The sequence below is a fragment of the Mchenga conophoros genome, linkage group LG14 (genome assembly GCF_057382185.1).
Source record: "Mchenga conophoros isolate Kocher_MC1m ecotype Shallow Benthic linkage group LG14, M_conophoros_male_GT1.1, whole genome shotgun sequence".
Taxonomy (NCBI): Eukaryota; Metazoa; Chordata; class Actinopteri; order Cichliformes; family Cichlidae; genus Mchenga; species Mchenga conophoros.
In genome coordinates this window covers 34,717,627-34,724,580 of record NC_140539.1, presented here as the reverse complement: position 1 = coordinate 34,724,580, position 6,954 = coordinate 34,717,627, and the positions used below count along the sequence as shown (strand labels likewise).

General features: G+C 45.3%; 1 pseudogene; it reads left to right on the top strand.

Moving 5' to 3' along the window:
• The first annotated feature begins 360 nt into the window (after nucleotides 1-360).
• Nucleotides 361-1,658, top strand: LOC146560205 (spastin pseudogene; annotated as a pseudogene).
• The last annotated feature ends 5,296 nt before the right edge of the window (nucleotides 1,659-6,954 follow it).

Sequence of the window (6,954 nt, the reverse complement as noted above, 5' to 3'; positions counted from 1 at the left end):
CTGGCGTCTTTGTTTGGTGATATGGGATACATGGGATCCCTCACGTTGCCGCCAGGATGGAAAACGATTAAAAGATTAATCCAGTTTCTTGCCTTCACGATCGTGAGCTCTAACGTTGCAACCGACTACACAACACGTACCATAGCTGAAGCTGTATCCTTTGTCTGGCCTACTGTGATGGCGGCGGGGGCCGTGGCCCGCCTCCTGTAACATCACGCTCCAAAGCCCTGTGATGTTTCTGTGTTCTGTGATGTTGTCCCAAAGAAAGACCTTTAAATGCGATATATAGCCTAAACGTTTTCGTTTATGACTAGTTTACTGTGTTATGACTGAGAACAGGGGGGAAGTCGCGCAAGAGAAATGTCGACCAAAACAAACGCAAGTAAGCCCAAAGACAGCGCTGAAGTTATAAAAAACATCCACAAGCAGGCGCTTGAGTATATATTCAAGGCACTGAAGATCGACGAGGACGACACAGGTGAGAAGAAGGAGGCTGTGCAGTGGTACAAGAAAGGGATTTCTGAGCTTGAAAGGGGTATTGCAATAGAGCTCACTGGGCAAGCTGGAGAGCAGTATGACCGAGCAGAGAGACTTCAGGATAAAATGGTCACCAAACTCACCATGGCAAAAGACAAGCTTACCCTTTTAGAGACGACACTAGCCTCTAAAAGGAGAAATGACCCCCAAGGGACATCACATCATGCTCCTTCACAGCCAAAGTCAGTTCCTAAAAGTCAACCCGCAGGTGTTTCCACCACCATCAGACCCTCCACTTCTGTAAGACCTCCATTAGGAATAACTGATGCAAAGAAAACCGCTCGGGTGGGAAAAACTCAGAATGGAAGACCGGCAGCTGTGAAACAGCCCCCGAAGAGGGATATGAAAAAGAATGTGGACAGTAAACTGGCCAGCTTAATTATGAATGAAATTGTATACAGTGGAGCGACTGTGTCATTTGATGACATCGCAGGGCAGGATCTGGCAAAGCAAGCACTTCAAGAAATTGTCATCCTTCCTGCCTTAAGACCTGATCTCTTTACTGGTCTGAGAGCTCCTGCACGTGGCTTGCTTTTATTTGGCCCACCAGGAAATGGGAAGACCATGCTCGCCAAAGCAGTTGCTGCAGAGTCTAATGCAACATTCTTCAACATCAGTGCTGCTAGTTTGACCTCCAAATATGTGGGAGAAGGCGAGAAGCTCGTACGAGCACTCTTTGCAGTTGCGAGAGAGTTACAGCCCTCAGTAATCTTCATCGATGAAGTGGACGGCTTGCTCTGTGAAAGGAGGGAGGGGGAGCACGACGCCTCTCGCCGTTTAAAAACTGAGTTCCTCATTGAGTTTGACGGGTTGCAGTCAGGAAGGGATGACAGGGTACTTGTAATGGGAGCAACTAACAGGCCCCAGGAGCTCGATGAAGCAATATTAAGGCACTTTGCAAAAAGAGTATATGTGACCTTTAGACAAGATTTACGCTGCTGAAAAATCTTTTGGGAACGCACGGGAGTCCACTGAGCCAAAACGAACTGTCCTGTCTTGCAAAAGTGACTGCAGGATATTCAGGGAGCGATTTGACAGCATTAGCCAAAGATGCTGCACTTGGCCCAATAAGAGAGTTGGGACCTGTTGTGTCCACACATACTATTACATTTGTTCTGTAGATGCATTTACCAGAAGCGCTAGAGGGCGCTAGTGAGTATGTTGTTCTGGTTGTGGTTTTGAAGAAGAAAAAAGAAAAATAAAGAAAGGAGTCATCTCCGGTAATCCTCTGTTCCTACCTGCATGTGTGTGTAATGCCTGCGAACTAACACCACACAACAAGTGGCGACGAGAGTAGTGGTGATTAAGTTATGGCTCTGCTCTCTTTGCAACCCCCGGCTGTGTTCCTGGATTGCCCGGGCGAACCGAAAATTCCATTTGCTGCGTGGAAAAAGTTGTTTGATAACTACTTGCTGGCGATCGGGGGTAATGACTTTGCTACAGAGAGGAAGAGGGCCCTGCTCATTCACTGCTTGGGAATGGAGGGACAACGAATCTACAGCGCCTTATCACTCGCTACGGATGATTACGAGGGATCCGTAAAGGCTTTGGAAACGTACTTTCATCCTAAAGTCAATGTTGTCGCCGAGAGATACCATTTCAGGCAACGAGCCCAAGCTGTCGGTGAGTCTACAGATCACTACGTTGCAGCACTGCGTGAGCTCGTGAAACAATGTAAGTTCGGGGCTATGGAGAATGAAATGTTGCGGGATCAACTTGTAGAGAAGACAAATAATGCTCGTATACGTGAAAGACTGCTAACGGAGGAGGATTTGACGCTCGATCGAGCTTTGGAAATTGCTAGGTGTACAGAGGCTGCAATAGCTGATGCAAAGGCCATTGCTGTTGGTGAAACGAAGCCTGTTGCCGCTGTTCAAGTACAAAAGAAGATGCGCAAGCCAAAATACAAAGCAGCTAAAAAGACGGATACAGCTCCGACGTGCTACCGTTGTGGTTCAGCTGATCACAAAACCAATGATAAATCCTGCCCCGCAAAAGACTGCAAATGTAATACGTGTGGGAAAATCGGACATTTTTCGAGAGTGTGTAAATCCTCTCATAAGCTTGTTAATGAAGTGACTGTTCCTGAAATGTGTGTTTTAACTGTTGACAATTGTGTCAGTGGTGATCCGGCTAAATTGATGTGCACTGTTGCTGTCACTGTACCAAATACTGCGCAGGCATGTACTGTTAAGCTACTAGTAGACACAGGGTCTGGTGTTTCCATACTGCCTGAACATGTTTACAGCACAAATTTTGGCTCAGTTAAGTAATCCAGCTGTTCAGCTTATTACATATTCAAAAGAGAAACTGGATGTATTAGGGTGTCTTAGAGCTGACATTACTTACAATGGCAAGTGTGCCTCCACTGATCTCTACATTGTGAGAACAGGAACACCCATACTGGGAATGGACTTGGTGACTGCCCTCCAGCTACACATAAAAGGGGGACAATTAGTTCTTGACAGTCCCAAGGTCTGTGCTACACTTCAGCAAACCTCTGCTCTGCCCACTCAATGTAAACAGGAATGTGAGTCTCCAGTTGCATTCGGATGTGCAAAGGATTTTGTACATAAAGTGAAGGTGCAACCTGAAGTGAAGCCAATACAGCAGAAACTTCGACGCTTACCCCTGTCAGTCCGTGATGCTGTTTCCGCAGAACTCAAGAATCTTGAGGAACATGGCATCATAGAGAAAATCGATGCATCTGAATGGGTCTCCCCGATTGTAGTCACTAGAAGGAAGACTGGTGGCATACGCATGTGCGTTAATTTGAGAGAACCTAACAAAGCGGTGGTCGCTGACAGTCATCCCTTGCCACTGATAGAGGACATACTGTCTGAGCTGCGTGGGGCTGTCATGTTCTCCACCCTGGATCTTAAATCCGCCTACCATCAGCTGAAACTACATGAAGAGAGTAGAGGGCTCACTGCTTTCATTACACATGAAGGACTGTACCAGTACTGCAGAGTTCCCTATGGGTTGAGTTCAGCACCTGCAGCCTTCCAAAAGATGATGACACAAATCCTACGCGGCCAGAAAGGGGTGCAATGCTACCTTGATGATGTCATCATATACGGAATGTCAGAAGCTGAACATGAGGCCAACTTGCGTGCTGTGTTACACAGAATCAACAATGCAGGACTGAAACTCAATGTTGACAAATGTCAACTCCGTCAAACTACTCTGAGCTTTTTGGGTCAAAAGATTGGTCCAGAAGGTCTGCTGCCAGATGACTCTCATGTCACTGCCATCCTGCATGCTCTGCCCCCTACTGATCCTGCAACCCTGCGCTCAATTCTTGGCTTGAGTGCATGGTACAGCAAGTTTGTGCCAAATTACGCGACTGTTGTTGAACCTATGAGAGCTCTTCTGCGTAAGGACTGTTCATTCCACTGGAACGAAGCAGCTCAAGCAGTGTTTGATCAAGTCAAGCGGTTAATCGTGCACAGCCCTGCCCTGGTGATGTTCGACCCCAGTAAGCCAACCATAGTCTCAACAGATGCCTCAGACTAGGGCTGCTCGATTATGGCAAAAATGATAATCACGATTATTTTCACTGAAATTGAGATCACGATTATTTGACGATATTTATTTAACCCTTTAAGACCTACTATAGAACCAAGTCCACCAGAGCTTATATTATTTTTTTTACATGCTGTAGTGCCATTTGTGGGAGCATTTCAAGTTGCTATACATCAATACAACTGTTATAGCCCATATTTTAATAATATGTATGCATTAAGTCCATAGTAATTACATAAATTGCAAAAAAGTGCAATAAACTACAAAAAAAATTGAAAATCGCTTTTGTTTTGTTTACATATATTTCTACTTGGAGAAATTTAAGAGGTTTATCCCTCAAAACTTTAAATACAATAAAGTTGCAAAAAATAGTTTACAACAACAGGAAATTTATTTTGAGTGTCTTCATAGTTTTATTTTGGAGATACAGCAATTTTTATATACTGCAGGAAAAACAAAAAACAATCCTATGATGCAAATTTGCAAAGAAAACAGCAGGTGCATCATTTCACTGTGGGAAGTGTTACGAACAGCTGATTGGATCGGCAAAGCGTGTTTCTGGAGTACTATGTTTTTGTTCCTGCAAGCGCTTTTTATGCAGTTTTTGCAAAGCTATATGTGGAAGGAAACCGTGACCGAGGACAAGCTGATGGCATCAGATGTAAGTACAACTCCTCCGGTTTCATATGCAAAACAAATTATTGCGCTAGCTTACATGGTTCCGGTTCTACAGGGATTTAAAAATAGTTACACAACACGGAGCGTGCTGCTCTGACCGGATTTAAAGGGTTAACAATGACTTTAAAAAATAATATAACATAGTGTGCAACACCACTGAAGTTTTTTTACCTCTCTTTTCAACCAACAGCAGTCACTCTCCTCTCCAAATAACTTCTGCTTAGCTTTCCGAGCTTCCCTCGGGTCCTCTTAATCAGCGGTCTCCAACCTTTTTTGCGCCACGGACCGGTTTATGCCCGACAATATTTTCACGGACCGGCCTTTAAGGTGTCGCGGATAAATGAGGGAGGGGCTAATAATCGGCTCAGTCATTTTTAATGATCGTTGAAAGCCCAGATCGTAATCGTGATTAAAATTCGATTAATTGAGCAGCCCTACCTCAGACTACGGTGTAGGTGCTGTTTTGACTCAACTTGACAGTAATGATGCAGAACATACTGTTGCATTTGCATCTCGCAGCTTGTCTGATGCAGAGAGGAAATACTCAATCGTTGAGAAGGAAGCTCTAGCTTGCGTCTTGGCTGCTGAAAAATGGCGCACATGGCTCTGGGGCAGAAAATTCCTCCTACGAACAGATCACCAAGCACTTACAACACTGCTGACTACTAAGGGCAATAACAGAGCTGGTCTACGCATAGCCAGATGGTCAGCTCGCCTGTTGGAGTTTGACTATGAAGTGGAATATAGAACTGGGTCATTGAACCATGTTGCTGATTGTCTTTCTAGGCTCCCACTTTCCGAGACAGACATGGCATGTGCAGAGGATGTGGAGTCAGTTGCAGCCATCCTCACTGATCTGAGTGCTGTGTCTGGGGATGATTTCCAGTCAGAGTGCAAAGCCTGTCCAGTGTTCACAAAGCTCCGTGTGCAGATACAGAAAGGCTGGCCTGCAAGGAAGACGTCACTGGAACCTGACTTACAGCCGTACTTCCCAATCTGCCATGAACTCGCGGTCTTGAACGAGTGCATTGTCAGAGGTACACATCGCTTGCTAGTGCCTGAGTCGTTGCAGAAAAAACTCACTGATATAGCTCATGAAACTCACCAAGGCATTGTACGTACCAAACAACGCCTGAGGGAATTGTACTGGTGGCCCAAAATGGATTGTCACATAGAGACACTGATAAAGAACTGTGCAACGTGCAGACAGAATGACAAGTCCACTGTCACCCATGATGCTCCACTCCAACCCATTCCTTTACCAGCTGCTGCTTGGGAAAAGGTGTCTGTGGACATCATAGGCCCTTTTGAAATAGCCCCTTCTGACTGTAGATTTGCCATCACATTGGTAGACTACTTTAGTAAGTGGCCTGAAGTAGCTTTTGCTCCCCGAGCTGATGCGGCTACTATCATTCAATTCCTTTCGGTAGTTTTCTCTCGTGAAGGGAATCCAAAGACACTGATAAGTGACAATGGCTCTCAATTTCTCTCTGCTGAGTTCGCTGACTTCCTGAAAAGCAGGGGAATCCAACACCTGAGATCCTCAGTGTATTACCCAAGAGCTAATGGGGAAGTTGAGAGATTCAATAGATGCGTTAAAGACTGCCTACAGACTGCCTCGATTCAAGGACAACCATGTGCGAAAGAGTTAAGAATAAGCAAATGAAGATATAGCCCAGATATAGCCCTGGTGATCGCAGAGGATCATCTTGAGAGACACTTAATAAATACATGTTTTAAGAGTAAATACCGGACAGAAGCTCCGAGGAATTGTGACATGTGTTGAGAATAAATACCGGACAAGAAGGTCCGAGGTGTTGATATGTGATTGAAGAGAAACTCAGGCCAAGCCGTGAGCTTGAGGTTTTGTAGTGAAGTGAGCTGATTATTAAAAGTGAGAAGTCTGATAATAAAATACTGTGAGCTATTACCTGTGCATTTTTGGGCCCGCCGTGGTCCGTGAAAAGCTGTGTTTTTGTTGTTATTCTTGTTGGCGTCTGAAAGACGAGCGGCAGTGTGCATATCCGCCTTGAACTGAACTGAGGTTGTGACGTAGGAAACTGTCTGAAATAATTTAAAGTGCCAGGCGCCTGCAGGCTGGCTGTGTGAGGCTTTTTAAAAGTCTCTTTTTCCTTTCTTTTCTCTCTGGCGAAAAAGCTCGTAGTTGGATCTCGGGATCGAGCTTACGGTCCGCCGCGAGGCGAGCTACCGTCT